This window comes from Symphalangus syndactylus, chromosome 15, assembly GCF_028878055.3.
Source record: "Symphalangus syndactylus isolate Jambi chromosome 15, NHGRI_mSymSyn1-v2.1_pri, whole genome shotgun sequence".
NCBI classification, from domain to species: Eukaryota; Metazoa; Chordata; class Mammalia; order Primates; family Hylobatidae; genus Symphalangus; species Symphalangus syndactylus.
In genome coordinates this window covers 63,377,015-63,396,228 of record NC_072437.2, presented here as the reverse complement: position 1 = coordinate 63,396,228, position 19,214 = coordinate 63,377,015, and positions in this window count along the sequence as shown.

Genomic DNA, 19,214 nt, shown 5'->3' with positions numbered 1-19,214 from the left:
AAATAGAGACATTTATATAACACAAAAATTGTCAAAGTTTAATTAATGACAGAAAAATTTTAGACACTTTATGCCTGGTATAATCACTTAAGGTAATATTAAATATAGAAATGCTCAAAGTAAAATTTTGCTTTATGAATTTTGCTACTATGTTAGTGCATTCACAAAAAGATAACTTTTTTTTTCATTGTTATTGTTGGGAATATAACTGTCACTCAAAGTCTTTCATTTGAAGGTACCCTCTATGTCTTTGGTTGTCTTTATGATATATTTATTTTGTGTTCTGAAGTTTTGTATTTATGAGTTGATTTTGCTTATCCTGCTTGAAATTTTCTTGACCTTTTTTTCAATATGTAGATTGGTTAAGTATGTTTTACTGAATGCAGTGTTTTACTTCAGTTTTGTAGCATTAAAAAGAATCCCATCTTAAATTGCTTCTGTCATTTATCTATTTCCTCTCCTACTAGATCTTCCTTATATTTTACAAGATCTTCTCACATTATCTTTCATAATTTTAATCCTTTATGTTTTCCATGTAATTGTCTTTCAGTGTTGTCTTCTGAATAATTGCTTCTGACATACTTTCCATTTCATTAATTTTTCACTCAGCAGTGTCTAATCTGAAGTCAAATAAATCCGTTGAGTTTTTATATCAGCTGTTTTCTTCTGTTCCTAGACATATATTTTGATTATTCTAAAAATATGCTAGGTCATTTTTATATTTATTATAATCTCATTTTAAAAGTTATAAAGATATTGATATTATAGTTCCTGCAATCTTGACATTTGCAACCTAATGAAATGAGCTGGCTTTTTATCCTTCATCCTCCCACTAAATGTGTTCATTTCAGGCTATTTCCTGGGATCCTATGCTAGTTCATCTTCTGTTTTTTTCATACAATACACATATTCTCCTGGTCTATTTCAGTTTATGCATGCCTCTTCCTATGATGTGATTATAACTTCTAAATTTAAATTTGTAGACCCAGAATTGTATGTTATTTACTGGATAGCACTTCATCAATTCTTTGTGAAGCATCTAAAATTAATATAAAAATATGCTCTGAATACGTTATCTATCTTTCTTCACACCTCCTTTTTGCCTTATTTTGATAACTAACCCTGAAGTATAGGCAGAATTTCTAATTGAATCCTGTAAATTTTATTTAATTTTCATAGCTCAATATAGTGTTGTATTATATTTCCTTTTAACATGTCACAGATATGCTCTTCTTTTTTTTTTTATCACCTTTGTTACTGCTTCATTTCAGGTTTTTCATCTCTCCTGTTTATAATTTTTATGGCACTAATATCTTTACTGGTCTTCCTAATTCTATTTTATCCTCTTTTTTTTTTTTTTTTTTTTTGAGATGGAGTCTCACTCTGTCACCCAGGCTGGAGTGCAGTGGTGTCATCTCGGCTCACTGCAACCTCCGCCTCCCAGGTTCAAGCAATTCTCTTGCCTCAGGCTCCCGCGTAGCTGGGACTACAAGCTCATGCTACCACATTTGTCTAATTTTTGTATTTTTAGTAGAGATACGGTTTCACCATATTGGTCAGGCTGGTCTCAAACTCCTGACTTCAGGTGATCCACCTGCCTCAGCCTCCCAAAATGCCAAGATTACAAGCATGAGCCACCATGTCCAGCCTCTGTTTTATCTTCTACTGATCGTTGTCTACTGTGCTTCTGGGGCAATCTTCCTGAAATTAAACCTGACCATGAGTCAGTCTCTCTTGCCAGTTATTCACAATTGGTTTGCCCGTTTCCTGCAGAATAAATTTCAAATTTCTTTCCATGCAATGTAAACCTTTTGGGTTTGACCCATTCTTTTTTATTGTATTGCATGATCTTTTTTTTACATTTTTATTTTCCATTATACATGCAATGTATGGTAAAAACACATTAAAATTTTTTGTGTTCTTCAGAAAAAAAATATGATTTTACATTTTTCTAGGAAATCTGTCTTCCTGGATTTCTTACTTATTTATTTCAAAACCCTGTTCAAACTTTCATACCTCTTTGAGAACTTTGGTGTCACCCAAGCCCACAGGCTTATTTCTCTTCTCTGCCTCTCCATGTTCTGCACATTTTCCATAATTTTATTAATACTTAGTACTCAGTAATTTAAAGTGTAAGATTTTACTGATAAATTTAAATTTATAAGAAGTGAGACATCTTTATTTCCTTGTATTTCCAGAACTTATCACATTACCTTATATATCATAGGTATACAAGATGATCAATAAGTGCTTCGAATATATGAATGGTTCCATGCTTTGGAGTTTTTTTCTTCTTACTATGAATGCCATCTTTACCTGATGCTCACTCTTCACAATCTAAATATTCCTCATTTCTTTATGGTTCAATGCAACTCATCTTCTCCAAAGCACATTTGCTGACCACACCAGCCCTCCATTTTCCACATACTTGAACTGTATCAATCATCATGACACTTACTGATCAATCTTGTATTAGGATATAAATAGATTAAATGCATTTTTTTTCTATCTAATTCATGAGTGTGTCCCCAATCTCTGGAAGGGGAATATAAGGTGGGAGTGGCAGGTATGCAAATAGACCAGACATGCACTGCAGTGTCCCTTTGTGATTTCCTCCTTCATTCTCTGTTGGACAAATGACGATGTTATTATTTGGAAAATAGTAATAGAGAAAGTGACCAAAGTTTTAAAAATTACAATTTAATTAATGTTTTTACAATTTCAAATTAATATCTGCAAATTAAGCTAATATGGTTTTCTTTCAAGATCAGTTTATTCATTGTAGTAGGTTTATCACAGATAAATAATGAGAAATTGACATAAAATTGTATCTCCAACTGTTCTTTTGACTCTCTGTAGTAGTTTTTTATTGCTGTGTGACAGATTTTCAAAAACGTAGTAGCTTAATATGTCGTTGACACATATTTATTATTTCACAATTTTTGTGGGTCATAAATCTGCCATGGATTTGTAGAATCATTTGCTCATTATCTCACTCGGCTGAAATCAAAATGTCAGGTGATGCTATGATTTTACCTGCAGCTCATGGGCCTCTTGCAAGCTCATTGGTTTGTTAGAACAATGAATTTCCTAGTGGTTGTAGGACTGAGGTTCCTGATTCTTAGTTTTCAGCAACCAGCTCCTAGGGCCCACCTAACATTTTCTGCATCATGTTCCTCTCCCCTGTTTTGAGTTTGTTCCTTTAAGACCAGCAGAAAACCTCTGTTACTGCTTCTTAACTGCTTTAATGGCTCAACTTATATCCCATTATATTCACAGCTACTGCTGTACTCAAAAGGGAGAGCATTATTCAAGGTTTGTACACCAGGGATATAAGTATTATAATTCTGAATACCATCCTTGCTAAATGATTTTGTGTAAATATTTATGGTCTTAGTTTCCAAAAATGAAAAGTATAAATAAAATAAATAGCCCTAAAATTGTTTTATAATGTATATAATTCTAAGCCTTAAAATGAGCTAAGTTTGAAAATGTGTAAGTCAAATCCTCTCTATTTTAGATATTTTCTTCTTCCAAAGGGCTTAATATATAGTTTGCCATCAGTCACAAAGGACGTTTGTTGATCGAATTTAGTCCACACAAATGAATAGACTTCTGTTAAGTGAGTAGCACATACAATATATAGTTTCGGGCTAAAATCATTATTTCGTTATTGATAGAAACAAAGAAAAAAACATTTGGTATTTCAAACTTCAATGCACAATGATAAAAATTAGTTAGTAAATATAGAATTGTATTCAACGATCAAATGATCATATATAAAACTTCTTAAATCTGTCTGCCTTGACAATTCTATTAAAGTGAATAAAAGAGCAAGACAACTTATAGAATGCTTAAATAAATGAGCAAAGCAAAGCTTTTCAACCATGATCTGTCATGTGAAAAGTATATAGCATATTGACTTCTTGACAGGTTTTGTCACCTGTAGGAAAAAGACATTCTTGTTTATGGAACTTGTAGGCATGCTCTGAAACTTATAATGCCTAACTGTCAAATCTTCCGAGTACAAGTAAAATATAGAAGCATTTAATTTATCACAGGGCCATTTTAATCTTGATTTGTAAAGAACACAAGAGCTGTTGTGGTTTCTTTAAAAGGTACACCTGGGAAGTTTTGGCTCTCTTCCATAAAAGTCCTTACGTTGTTAAGAATCCAGGCAGCCGGGAGCAGTGGCTCATGCCTGTAATCCCAGCACTTTGGGAGGCCGAGGCGGGCGGATCACAAGGTCAAGAAATTGAGACTGTCCTGGCCAACACAGTGAAACCCCATCTCTACTAAAAATACAAAAATTAGCTGGGCGTGGTGGTGCACGCCTGTAGTCCCAGCTACTCAGGAGGCTGAGGCAGGAGAATCACTTGAACCTGAGAGGCGGAGGTTGCAGTGAGCCGAGATTGCGCCACTGCACTTCAGCCTGGCAACAGATCGAGACTCCATCTCCAAAAAAAAAAAAAGAAAAAGAATCCAGGCAACTGCTTTGAGTTTATGTTTATGAGTGGAAGAGCTGACTAGACTAGGTATACTGCTATTTTTGTGATTATTTTTTAGAATAACATATCTTTTTTAAATTTAAACATCTGTTTTTTTCATAGATGATATACTTACCAGTATACTTGACAGTTTCAAACTTAATTTAAGGAATTAATGAAAAGGGGGAAAAAAACTCTGTTTTCTGAGACATTTGCCAGTTAAATGTTCTTGCAATTCTGTTAAGTATAACCATAATTTCAGAATAATCATATTTTCCCATATAGTTTGTTTAAGAATATAATAGTCCTTCTGAATGCAAGAATATTTTGAAATTAATTGAGTTTGTCAGTCTCTTGTATAAGACATTTCTGACTTACTGTTTCTGGTAATAACAGGTTACAACATTAGGACTATACCAACTCTGAGGAGAGGAATAACATCAGGATAAAACATATTATTAAAATTTTCTTAGGAGTATAAAGAATTAACAAGACAATAAAGAAATACCACAAGGAAAAGAAAACTCCAAGAAATAAGTGAGTTTTAAATCTACTTTTGCCTTGAGGGCATATTCAGGTTTTAGAAAATTTAAACTCCACTGCTAAGGGTAATCAAATTCAAAGCAAAGGGCAACTAAAAGCAGTGAATTTTAAAAAGGAAAGAAAGGAAAAAGAAAGAAGGAAAAGAAGAGAGAGAAAGAAAAAAAGAAGAGACAAACAAAAAGAAAAAACTCTTTTGCAACAATATGCTGGGACCTCAGCGAATAACACCCTCAGGACAAGACAGAATTAGAGCCTCCTTCTCTCGGAGAATTTTGCGTGGAGACTCTCAGAAACTTTATACTATGAAATTGGTTTAAGCTGGTTCTAGGTCAGCATTGTTGGCAGATCCTTGGCAGAAAAAAAAATGCCTGTATATTCTAAAGGAAAGTACAAACTTCAACCTAGGCCTCACATTTTGCTATCAATAATATTTCAAGTTCAGTGTTCATCACATAGTCAAGAATAATTAGACACAAAAGATAAAAACAATAAGATGTCATGAGTAACAACTACAGGATAAATGAAAAGGAAACAAAAACAGACCATTAAGGGCTTTAGCTATTAGTATAACATAGACTATAAATAAACTGCATATAAAAATGTTTAAAAAACAACCATCTTGATGATACCTACAAGGAAGATAAAATTATACAAAGAATTAGGGCAAATTTGGAAAATAAACATCAATATTCTGAGTGAAACTAGCAATAACTAAAATACTAATAAATCTAAAGAGAAAATTAGTAAACTGAATACCAGAACAGAAAAAAATTATCAAGAGCACTGAAAGAAAATACAAAAGAGATCATTTACCAACTGATAACATTGCCGTCTATTCAACAGCTGGTCAAATAGGAAAAGAGGCAAGATCGATCTTTCTCACTTCAGTCTTCTAGGATTATAATTCTGTGATTTCAGTGATGTGGACTATAGCAAGTGATTTAAATTTTTCATGTCCCAGTTCTATTATGTATGCAATTTATTTGTTACATTCTATTTCTCAAGTCTCTTTTATCTAAAAAGTCCTGCAGTACTCTGATACTTTTGTGAAAATGTTGCTAATATATTTTCAGAAGAAAATCAGGATTTTATCAGTAATAATGAAGCAAATTAGTAAATAAATCAGTGGTGAAAAAAATTTGCTACTGGAAAAAGCAAACTTTCTAATGGGAAGAAAGGGCAGTGTCTTATAATTTCCTTAATATAAAAAAGAACCAAAGAACAAGCTCTATGTAAAGTCTATACAGTAGACTTTAATGGAAACAAGAAAAAGAATTTGTTTGAATATTGAGGAAAGTTAAAAGAATACTTAGAATTTTTTCCCTTATCCTATTTGAGAAGCACCTTGGGTAGATGGCAATGCTATTATTTGGTAAATAATCTCTTTAATATTTCCTTTCGGTGCTCTCGATGATTTTTTTTCTGTTTCATTATGCAGTTTACTAATTTTCAGATTTTTTTTTCCTCTGTTGCTAGGCCTATGAAAGACCAAGGAACATAATGGAGATAAGGATGAATTCTGTTCCAGTTTAATTCTGTAAATATTCTATAATAAATAAATTAATGTGAACATGAAAGTCAAATGAAGACAATACTATTAACTCATAAAAATCAAAATTATAATCATGTCGATTCTCACACAGGGGTATTATTTATTTTGCCACATAAAAGAAATGTAAGACAATTAACAGTTTCCAAATTAGTTTGATGGGAGAAAACTTACAATAGGGCAATCCATTACTTATTAATGAAGTTACATTCTATAAAGGAGTTCCTCTAAGGAATTTCCTTTTGAAAAAATATTTATGTATAGTTTAGCAGAGATGAGCATTGATTGCTTATCTCAATTGCAAAGTTAGCAAGTTCCCCAGAGGAAAAAGCACACAGATTGTTTGACTGAATTGTTGTGGGTGGTTTAAAATTATGATGAAAGGCAATGTAAAAATAGAAACCATGTGGGTTTATTTTGCTTGAAGGGAATGCTATTAATTTATTTTTCCTATAAAAAGTCAGTGAAATTAGAATTTACATTTTGGTTCCAAATTGGCAATGATGAAGGGGAGATTAAATTAATGAGCTTGTTATAGTTATTAGTTCTACATTGTTCATTTTAGCCCAGCCATGGAATGTGAGGCTGACTCTACAGCAAAAAATACTTGATAAAGAGAAATAAATGATACAAATTTGATTTAATGTGGTTGTTGACTGTATATGTGAATATGAATTTACAGTACGTATAACACAGCTAGATGTCTTACAGAAATGTAGAAAAGCATACAATATCATCTGACTCTAGACACGATGAAGTTGGTTGTTTGTACAGTTATTTCAAACCCATAATGGCCTATCATTTATTTATCTGTACAATAAAAAATTCTAGTGCACACTTGATTCTGAGAAAAAGCCAAAATTCCTGCCATCAAGGAATTTACAGTATAATGTGGAAGATAGACCAAAAACCTAAAAACAAATAAATAATTTTAGAATTATAAATGTATTGAGACATTGTGAAGAGTTCAGTGATAGAAATACATGAGTGAGGTAGGTAGAGAATTATATGTGGAGGGCGATGTCTGCCAGTTAATATGAGACTTGAAGTTTAAAATGAGACAACTGTGTAATAAAACAAATAATAACTTCCATGCAGTGCAAATGGTTTGTCTTGGGGTGGAAAAGGATTTGGTGTATTTAAAGGATGCACAGAGTTCATTGTGATTGGAATATGGAGAATCAGAATAAGCATTGTTTAAATTGTGATAGAAAATATACATAGGAGCCAGGGTTTGTTGGGCGTGTGCATGATTTAGATTTTGTCCAAAGTTCTATGATAAGTCAATAGAAGAGTTTTATGAGGTATGACAGTCTGATTTATGGCTTTACAGAAAAAAAAAAAAAGATGACCTACACTGCTTTGTGTTTTAACAATCCTTGGCAGTTAAGAGTGTGGAGGACAAGACTAGAAGTCAGGAGACCAATAAGAGATTATGGCAACAGCTCAGCCAAGATCTAGCCTGAATTATAATAACAGCACTGGAGAGGAAGAAAAGGAGACAAATATTAGATTTATTTTGATAGTAGCAATAACAATGCTTGTGGTATTTTGGACAGAGGGAGATAGAGGAGAGGGAAAAATAAAGAAAGCCTCCAGAGATATTGCTTGAGAAGCTGTGTGAACGACTGAGTCATTTACTGAGATAAATACATTCAGATTTCTGTGGATAAGGAGAAATTGTCATGTGCACCATGGACATGTTAGTTTTGAGATTTGTATACACACCAAGCAAGCTGGCATTAAAAATAGGCAGAAAAGAGATCCAACGAGAAGATTAAGAGTCATTAGCAGCCATAGGAATAAAGTGTAGAGAGCAAAGAGCAAAGGGCAGGGGAGTAAGCCCTGAAGAGTCTAATATGAAGCTGTCAGGAAGGGTACTGGAAAGGTTATTAGAAAAAACAAAGTAAGATTCATGTTCTTGAAGCTAAAGGAGAATACGGTTTTCAGAAGAAGGGAACGCAGCTGTGATAAAGGCTGTGGGTTAGACAAATAAGAGCAGAAAATGATCACTGAATTTGACAAACGTAGAGTTGCTAGAGATCTTGACAAAAAAACATTTTCATGTAGTAACCAAGAAAGAAGCTGAACTCTAGAGCACTGAGGAATAAATAGAATATGAGAAAGTAGAGTCCCAGACACTAATTATTTCCAGAAGTTTATCTACATAGGTGAGCACAGGAATGGAGAAGTTGCTGACAAGAATTGTGGAGAAACCTGAGGTTTTTAAAGAATATGAAATAGCAAGACAAGTTTATATGCTTATATATATTGTACTAGAGAGGGAGACATTGATGGTTGAAGAGAGGAGAGGAATGCATGAACAATGAGGAGAATACCTTAAAATAGTTAAAGAAGATGGGATCCAGAGTAAATGTTATAGAATAATGAGGGATAAAATTTAAATTTAACCCAAGAGAACAAAATAAATGCACATGCAAGAAGGTTACAAGATAAGTAGAGATTTGAGGGAATTCTAGACTGATAATTTATGTATTCTTAATGAATTAGAAGCAAGTTCATTATCTGAAATTGATTAAGCAGATTGGATGGTTGAGGAATGCTAAAGTGTTTGAGAAGAAAAGATAATATATGAAATTATTTTTAAAAATAGAATCATAAGCTTTCCACATAAATGTTTTTGAATTGCCATAGAATGTTGATTGTCCTTTTTACATTTGATATCACAAATTTAACTTAAAATTTCACTTTAAATCAACCAAACTGGCTATGAGCTTTCATTTCTATCTATTCATACTTGATCTTGAGTAGAATTTGTTGGGTCCTTATCCTATAAAGTTTCTTCTGAGTGAGCAGGGTAGAAGACTAGTAGAATGGGAATTAAGTATTTTTGCAAAGGAGAATGTTTTTTGATGGATCATGAAATCTAAGAAGACAGAGCATGTTGATAGAGAATGGTGCATTTAGTATCTTGGAGATGATGAAGATCTACTTTAAAAGGTGAGCTGGCTGTGTGAAATATTGGGACAAATGAGTGGGATTTGATATCTTGATATTAGATATTTTGGAATTGGTAAGCTTAGGAGTATATGACTGAGAAGGAGAGGAGTGGTCAATAGAGATATGAGTAAAGAAACAGGTAAGACAGCGTATTTCAGAGAATAATAATAGAAAACATGGTGAGGTCACAGGACCTTGATTAGGATGTGGAAACGAAGGGAAGGTTGATAAATGATAGCAATATTTAGCATTCTCAGCTTTAGCTCTCAGCTATATAATCAAGTATTTCAAATAGTATGTTTAAACTACTATGTTTTATTAATTTTAGAAAGAGCTATTTGATTTCTTACTATGATGGAAATATTTTTTTCTCTTAGTTTCTGTAAATGTTGCTTGTATCATCTTCCTTCTGATCTCCAAAAACAATTTTGTTGAGAGTTTTGTTCAGCTGGTACACATTAGCACACCCTTAAAGTGAGTCAAAACCGAAATATGCCTGACATTCCAGAAGATGTTTCTCAGACCCTTGAATGGCTTCTGCTGACCCTCCCTATCCTTCTCCTAGGACAGAGGGAGCTTTCAGCACTTTGGTCTGGCACTAAAGCTCATGGGCGGATGCATTCTGATTGGTTTACTTAAGTGTAAATGTTGACACATTTCTTAAATATTACCCCTGGTTATATTCGTATTCTAAGTTTCTTGACAGGTCACTTTTCCAATATCAAATAGCATATTTAGATCTTCTTTTAAAAACACCATTCACTATAAAAATATCTATTGATTCTTCTCTCTTTATAATGAGGCATTAGTGTCCCTACTCTTCAATTCATCTGTTTTTCCTTCCCTTCTCTCCTGTCATGTTCAGGCCTTAGCATTAAACCTACTATATATACATTTATAGGATAGAGATAGAAAACCATTATTTAGTAATTTCTATGTGCCACACTGTCTCGTATCATGAGAATGATTGGAAAATTACCTATAATTACTTTTGTTTTTACTTATTTTGGCTAAACAAGAAAGTAGAATTTGACCAACTAGTTCTCTATAACAGGTCCTCCAGATGGCATTTGCAAATAGCTTGGTGAGCTATTTATTACAAAAGGAAGAATTCACACGTTGGAAAGTTTGCACAGACAGTAGTTGAGTGAGAAAAAGAAATTCGACAATAAGAAGCCATTCCAATTTTCTTGAAGTCCTCTTCTTCCTGTTGAAATGTGGCCTCTTCTTAGTAGTCGTTGCACGCTGTTTTTGGATAATGACTTTCTCATGCAGTTTCACTCCTTACTCTGTTTTCTTATTGTGTCATCATGTTTTCCACACTCCCAATACTACTGTAGAGCCTCTCGAGTCTACTTCTCTCCCAAAGGATGACCCCCTGGGAACATTATTTAAAATTGTATGAACAATAGTATAGAGAAAAATAAGTTTCTACCAGCTAAATGAAGACATAAAGGGAATAAATACAAATAAATTTGTGTACTTTCAAATCTTGTTTGCTGGATTCCAATCCTTGTACTCCTCCTCTCAGCCACTAGACTGAGCTAATTATATTCTGAATTTGTAGTTATTTATCTTGCTGCATTTCTTAAATACATACAGACACATATATTATGTATATCACTACATATGCATATGTTACCAAACACCATATAACATGTTTTTATATACTAAAATGTCGTACTGTGCATATTATTCATCATTTTGCTTTGCTTTTATATATACATTAACTTTCAGATCATTCATTTCCACAGCTGTACAGTAGCACTTTATTCTATAAACTACCACAAGTTATTTATCAATTCTGAAGTTGATGGGGGCATAAGATTTTTTTGTCTCTCTCTCTCCCTTTTTTATTCTCTTATAAACGATCCTGCAATGGAGATTTTTATATATGTATATTTTTGAGTCTCAGGACGGATTTTGTATATTATTATTATTCCTATATGTATATGAGAAAAATAGTTGGTCATAGGAATATGTGTACATCTTCAAGTTTGCTACATACTGCCAAATTACACAGTAAACTTATTTCAACAATTAATATTCGCAACAACCAACTAGTCATTGCTCCAAATTCTTGCCAGCAGCTGAAGCTGTCAGACATATAAAATCTTTTGAAACTAAGTTTTAAATATTTTTGTTTGTTTAATCTGCATATACTTGATTACCAGCAGTATTTGGGTTTCCTCTTCTACAAATGTCTTCTTTATATTACATTTAGGCAGTTTTTTAATGAATATATTCATTTTAAAATTGATTTTAAAGAAATATATGCAAAGTATATGTACTTATTTAATTTTTACACATTCCCAGTGTATGACTTTTATTTGCACTTGTCTAAAGCATAATTTTGATTGACAAAAGTTGTTTTAAATATGGTTCTTAATATTTAACATAATTTTCCTTAAGAGGCTATACTTTTTTTTGTTTGTATCTTGTTTAAAAAAATCCACTTTGAGGTTATACAGTTTTTTTTTAATCTATTTTCTTTTAAAGTTACATAATTTTTCATTTCACATTGAATCCACTATTATAGACTTTTGTGAATGAGCGAGGAAAAAACACCATTTTATTTGCTTTCTGCAGAATAGTGAATTAATTCTGCCAGCACATTTGCTGACGGCTCCTCCAGTGAACTTTACTATTGCCACTCTCCGCTTAGTCTCAACTAGGCTTGCAGCTCTCTTGATCTGCTGCACAGCTGTCATTGTGAACTTTCTTTTTTATTCCTCTGAGTTAGGTCTATATTTTTCTAGGTAGAGTCTAGTAACTCCCTAAGAAAACAAATGTGGGAAGTAAAATGTTTTATTCTTTATATGGCCAAATCCTATCATCAAGGCGGATCTTGGAACCTGTACCAAAGGAAGTAAGTGTTGTATAAAGAACTTGGATTCTCCAGGCAGACTGCCAGGATTTGTATCCTGGCTCTTCCACTTACTGCCTATGTGATCATCATGCTAATCTTCAAGCTGGATATGAGCAATGCACCCCTTGAGAGCACATGGAGACCTTAGAATCAATAAAAGACATAGTTATTCCAAGAAAATTGATTTTTATAGCCCAAATCTACATATATATGTGTGTGTATATATATATGTGTGTGTATATATATATATATACGCTTTTCCAAAATTTATCTATGAAGCTACCTTGTTTGACTGAGATTTTGTTCCTCTTTCCTATCTTTTCACAAGCACCTTTCCGCCATTTTACCAAACAAATGCATGCCTCCCACTCATCCAAAATCTACTAACAATAGTATAATCTACTGTTCCCAAGAGTAAAATCCTTTGGGCCACTAATAAATGACCAATTAAAAATGTTGTCCGTGAGTGATTCTAACAACTGGGTAGCAAATAGTTTTGCAAAACAAGTGCTAAACACTTTGTATATGCAATTTTTAAAAATTTCTTTCAACGTAATTGAAAGATGACTTGATCCAGTTGTCAGATGAAATATCATTAAAAATAACTTTGACTGCTAGATTAGTCTCTGATATTCCGCATATAACCTGGTGAGAAATCTGTCTCCTGGTTAAAAGTCTACGTGGGATTTTTCATGCCTGATCATAGGCAATGACAAAAGCTTTACCTGGCAGACTTCATAAGAGAAAGCTGCCCTCCCCACATCAGACTTGAGGCACAGACAATGCACTGCAGTCTCTGAAGGGAGTTGCAGTCAGGGATTCAGACCACTTAGGCCGGTCATGCTCTCTGGATATTTGCATACCTAACCCCTGCTCCTTTATTCCTAGGTCTCTTTATCTGAGGCTGTGTGCAGAGCCCTCTTCAGACACCTCTGCTAAGGCCTCTATATGGGAGGAATAGGAAAAACTTTAAAAACACTCTTCCCCACTCTTACTCAGTACCAGGTACTTTTTCATTCCTAGCTCTCTCCTCTAGCCCTCCTCCCTTCCCCCAACCCCAGAGTCCATAAAACTGCCAGAGTCTTTTGTTTGGGTTCCATGAAGAGTGAGACAATCCCCACATCGGTATTGATCCACGGGACATCCTACTGGTGCCCTACCCCGTGAGGGAAACTGGAGTTGGTGCTGTCACTGGTTTTAGAGTCTTCCTCATAGGATCACAGTAAGTGATTAAAGCCTTAACCATTTTCTCTTTGGCTTATTGCTTTAATGGTTACTCCAATACCTGGCCCCTCAGCACTCTTTCTCCCAGCTTAGCTGAGCCTCTGACATTTAGGAGTTAACAAAAGTGACTGACATCAGTAAAACGAAGCTCTTATTCTCATTAATAATTAATGTGAACACATTTTCTCAAAGTTTAAATCTATAAAAACAAAACAAAATCAAAACAACATGGATTTGAGGCTTTTTTCTCTTTCTAGCAACAATAGTCATCAATAGATATAAAAATAATTGAGAAAAAGAAAACACATTTATTTTATTAAGGAATGTGTGAATAATGAAATATTATTCAATGTTCCATTATTGAAACACTGAAATGTTTGAAAAACAAAAACACTTTGTATTGAATAGTTATTTGTTAAAAGTTTTAATTTTTTTGTTCATTTGCAATCTGCTTGAAACACAAAATAGAAAAAACGTTACATATAGAGCCTATGCATTGGGAAAAATTTTAATGTTTATATATAAATATATGTATACACATTACATCGTTAAAGTATAAAAAGTGATCAATAAAAGACTTTTAAAAATAAAGATATACTACATTAAGATATAATTCTGTTCGGGGAGTAAAATGGAAATATGAGTACAAAGCGAAGAGAAAAATGATGTAAAATTCTGATTTGTTGAAGAATAGTTTTTTCATCAGTTTTTAAATTGGATGATGGTAATGTCAAATTCTTGTGATATTCTGATATTATTGGGCATATATGATTAAATGATATAGGAGTAACACTTTAAAATAACTACGTTTATAATGCAGAGAAACAACAACCCTTGCAGCCTTATTTAAAGATTGGATACAATATTTAGATGTCAAGTTAAAAATGTGTTGTGAGGTACTTTGCTTTTGAAAATTATTTTAGGAGTACATGATAAAAATATTTAGTATCCACTTATCTAAAAGATCATGATGTTCCATAAGACATGAAAACAACATGGGAAATTTTCACCTTGGTCAGTTTCAGCAGTTAAAATCAGGCTTACCAAAATCAGACAAAATATTTTATTGCCTCTTACACAGCTATCCAGGAGATGCAAGATTATATAAGGATCTAGAGAAAAAATTGGACATAAAACTTCTCATGAACCTTTTAAAAATTGCTAGGAGCAAAACCCAAACTCTTACACTTTAGAAGATTAATCTCCTCAGGGATATCCCACAGTATGCCGAGCCATTAGGAGAGTCTACTGTGGAAATAACGGGTATATACATAGCACACTCTTTGTCAATCAACATTCTGTCAGGAAACAAATGATCTATTCAAACAGGTGACTGAAGAGAATTTAATGAAGGGACTCTTCACAAAGGTGTAGCCAAGGTTAAGAGAGCAAGAATTGATGAAGTACTAACACAGATGGGAAGCTTTTGCCAGACAGTCTACCAGAGCCCACAGAGAGAACCATAGGTATAAAACAGAAGTTGTTTTTTGCAGCTATGGCCTTGGGCAGAGAAACACAGCCAAGGTCAAAATGAAGTTGGCAGTGACAGAAACAGAGATAAATGCCCAGATTCCCTCTCCTTCTTCCCTGATCTTCTATCTGTGACTTTTATTGGCCACACCAAACTGGAAGCCAAAGGCTAAGGAATCCCAGTGATGAAGCCTAGAAGAGCTCAGAGTGCCAAGGGATGTAGAGGTGTACAGTGATAAGGAAAATAAAGACAATTTAATAGAGTTTTCAATAATATTAATGATTCTAATTTTGAGTAAATTAGAAGTGTATAAAACTGTAGTAAATTCCCATATATTAATCCTAAATTACAAAAGCCAACGGAGTAGAGATATTACTCATTCAGAGTTTATAATGAAATATATGAATTGGAGGAAATGATGGGCAAATGAAAAATTTAAAATATATATATATATATATCTGTTAGTGACCAATTTTAATGTGTGAAGAATTCTTTGTCATATAAATAAATGTGTTTGTTCACTCCAAAAAGTGGTTGGAGTGATGAATATTACTTTCATATTTCTAAAATTTATTTAATTAAGAATGATGTTCAGAAAGCTCAGATAGCAAGAACTGACAGTGTGGGAATATGGTCTCCTCACCAGCACTGGTTGATAAAAATACAGTCATACCTCACTTAACAATGGACATATGTTCTGGGAAATGTGTCATTAGGCCATTTTGTCTTTGTGTGAACATCACGGAGTGTACAGACCAAGATGGTATAGCCTACTACACATGTAGGCTATGTGGTATAGTCTATTGCTCCTAAGCTAAAAATCTATACAGCATGCTACTGTACTGAATACTATGGGCATTTTTGTAACAAAATGTTAAATATTGTATATCTAAGCATATCTAAACATAGAGGAAGTACAGTAAAAATACGATATTAGAATCTTATGGGACTACTGTTATACATATGGTCAGTTGTTCATGGAAATGCCATTATGCAGTGCATGACTGAGTAATTTTTAATTGTCTAGAAGCGACATTCAAAAAAGGATACATTACCTTTAATAACGTTTTAACACATTAATAAAAATATTATTTCAACTTATTAACTTGAAAAGTAATAATGAGATATTTTACATTCCATTTTAATTCATACTGTCTTCAAAAATCAGTGTATATATTTACGCAAATGCCACATTTCAAGTCCTCAAAAGCCACAAATGTTAACTGGCAATTCTTCTGGTCAGTGCCATTCCAAAAATCAATTAAAAGGCCCTTGATAGAAATGAAGGGCACTAAAAGTGCTACAAAGTGATTGTATTCAATAATCTTATTGAAAGTATTTTTATATTTTGATCCAGAAAGGCAGATAAATTATGCAAATGAATTTTATGAAGATAAAAGTTATATGCATTAAATCCATTTATATCCAATAATTTTACCTATCTCTTTCAGTCCCTCTTACTCTTGCTGTCTCCTTCTAGTATAATTTTGATGTCAACTAAAAAATGTAACCTTGGGGCCAGGTCCGGTGGTGGGCAAATTACAAGGTCAGGAGATCAAGACCATCCTGGCTAACATGGTGGAACCCCATCTCTACTAAAAATACAAATAATTAGCTGGGCGTGGTGGCATGTGCCTGTAGTCCCAGCTACTCAGGAGGCTGAGGCAGGAGAATCACTTGAACTTGGGAGGTGGAGGTTGCCGTCAGCCGAGATCATGCCACCGCGCTCCAGTCTGGGTGACAGAGAGAGACTCTGTCTCAAAAAAAAAAAAAAAAAAAATAATTAACCTTGGACTGACAAGAACAATCCATGACTGAAATAGTAAAGTAAAATAGTTTAGGAATTAGACTATGTTCTTACGAGGGAGGTAAATGGAAAAAAGAAGATTAACTTTTTAGTTTATTGAGATATAATTCACATACCATAAAATTCAACATTCAAAGTATATGATTAAAGAGGTTTAAGAATATTCACAAAACTGTGCAACTATCACCACTATCAAATTCCAGAACATTTTCATTACATGCAAAATAAATCCTATATCAATTAGTAGTCACTCACAATTTGTCCCTTATCTCAGATTCTGGTATACATTAATCTATTTTGTGTCTTTATGAATTTACCTGTTATAGGCATTTCATATAAATTAAAACACAGAATATACTGCTTTTTGTGTTTGGCTTCTATTATTAGTCCATTTTGTATTGCTATAATGAAATACCTAAGACTCAGTAACTAAGAAAAGAGGTTTATTTTGGCTCACAGTTCTGCAGGCTATACAGGAATTCTGGTACCAGCATGTGCTCCTGGTGAGGGTTCAGGAAGCTTCCAATCATGGCAGAAGCTGAAGGGGAGTCAGTATGTCACATGACAAAAAAGGGAGCAAGAAGGGGGGCAAGAGTAGATGTCACACTCTTTGAAACAACCAGATCTGACCCAAACCATGTTTGGGTCATGGTGGCATATCCCTTATGAATGGCTTGATGTTGTCCTCGTGATAACAAGTAAATTCTCAGGCTGAGTTCATGCAAGATCTGGTTGTTTAGAAGATTTATTTAAATCTCCATAATTCCTTTCAATGATGTTCTCAGTTTTCAGTACATAAGATTTGTATTTCTTTAGTTAAATTTACTTCTATATATTTTACTCATTTTGATCCTATTATAAATAGAATTCTTTCCTTAATTATATTTTGGTTCATTGCTTGTGTATGAAAATGTAATTTTTTGGTATATTAATCTTGTATCCTGCAATTTTGCTGAATGTATTTAGTCGTTCTAATAGTTTTGTGTATCTGATTGTGTGTAAATTCTTTAGGATTTTTTATACACAAGATTGTCACAGATGAACAAAAATCGTTTTATTTCTTGAATAGCAGTATAAATATCCTTGAATCCTATTTCTTGAATTAAGTATTGATATTCTTTTTTTTTTTTTTTTTTTTTTTTTTTTGAGACGGAGTCTCACTCTGTCGCCCAGGCTGGAGTGCAGTGGCGCAGTCTCGGCTCACTGCAAGCTCCGCCTCCCGGGTTCATGCCATTCTCCTGCCTCAGCCTCTCCGAGTAGCTGGGACTACAGGCGCCCGCCACCACGCCTGGCTAATTTTTTGTATTTTTAGTAGAGATGGGGTTTCACCGCGGTCTCGATCTCCTGACCTCGTGATCCGCCCGCCTCGGCCTCCCAAAGTGCTGGGATTACAAGCGTGAGCCACCGCGCCCGGCAAGTATTGATATTCTTGTGTTGATTCTGATCTCATGAGAAACACATTTAGCCTTCCATTGTTAGGTATAATATTAATTGTAGTCTTGGATTCATGCCCTTTATCAGATTGAGATTGTTTCCTCCTTATAGTTTGTTAATTGTTTTTAATCATGAAAGGGTGAAATGGTGTTGAATTTTGTCAAATGCTTTTTTACATGTCTATTGAGATGATTATGTGGGTTTTGTCCTTTATTGTAATAATACAGTCTTTTTTTTTTTTTTTTTTTTTTTTTGAGACGGAGTCTCGCTCTGTCGCCCAGGCTGGAGTGCAGTGGCGCAATCTCGGCTCACTGCAAGCTCCGCCTCCCAGGTTCACGCCATTCTCCTGCCTCAGCCTCTCCGAGTAGCTGGGACTACAGACGCTCGCCACCACACCCGGCTAATTTTTTTTTGTATTTTTAGTAGAGACGGGGTTTCACCGTGGTCTCGATCTCCTGACCTCGTGATCCGCCCGCCTCGGCCTCCCAAAGTGCTGGGATTACAAGCGTGAGCCACCGCGCCCGGCAATAATACAGTCTTACATTGATTAAGTTTTACACAAGCAACTTTGCATTTCTGGGATAAACACTTCCCAGAACATGGTCTACATACTTTTTATTTGTTGTGAATTCATTTTTCCAGTATTTTATTGGGCATTTTTCTGGTCTATACTCAGAAGGGATATTGGTCTGCAGTTTCTTTTCTTGTGATTCCTTTGGTCCTAATACTGGGGAAATATAAGACTCATAAAATGTTTGGCAAAGTATTTCCTGTTCTTCTATACCCCAAAAAACAAGTTGACATGAAAAGGTAGTTGTATGAGTAGTTCAAGGTTATACCAAAAATAAATAAATAAATAAATTTCTTAA